Raw genomic sequence first — 282 nt, forward strand, 5'->3', positions numbered from 1 at the left:
ATATGTTTAAGGTGTATGTACACCTCGTGTTTTGTTTGCTGCTGCAGGCAGATGCCGTGGCAGCTGCGCTGCTGCTGCAGTTCGCTGCAGCAGCTGCTGAGCAGCATAGGAGATCCTGCTGCTGCTGCTGCTGCTGCTGCTGCAGCAAAAGGAAAGCCAGCAGCAGCAGCAGCAGCAGCTGCAGCAGCAGACCCAGCAGCAACAGCAGCAGCAAGTTGTTTGCTGCTGCGCCTCAAGACCGAACCCCAGGAAGAGCAGCAGCAGCAGAAGCAGCAGCAGCAG

Source organism: Eimeria mitis, genomic scaffold (assembly GCF_000499745.2).
Source record: "Eimeria mitis Houghton genomic scaffold, Emh_scaff1982, whole genome shotgun sequence".
Taxonomy (NCBI): Eukaryota; Apicomplexa; class Conoidasida; order Eucoccidiorida; family Eimeriidae; genus Eimeria; species Eimeria mitis.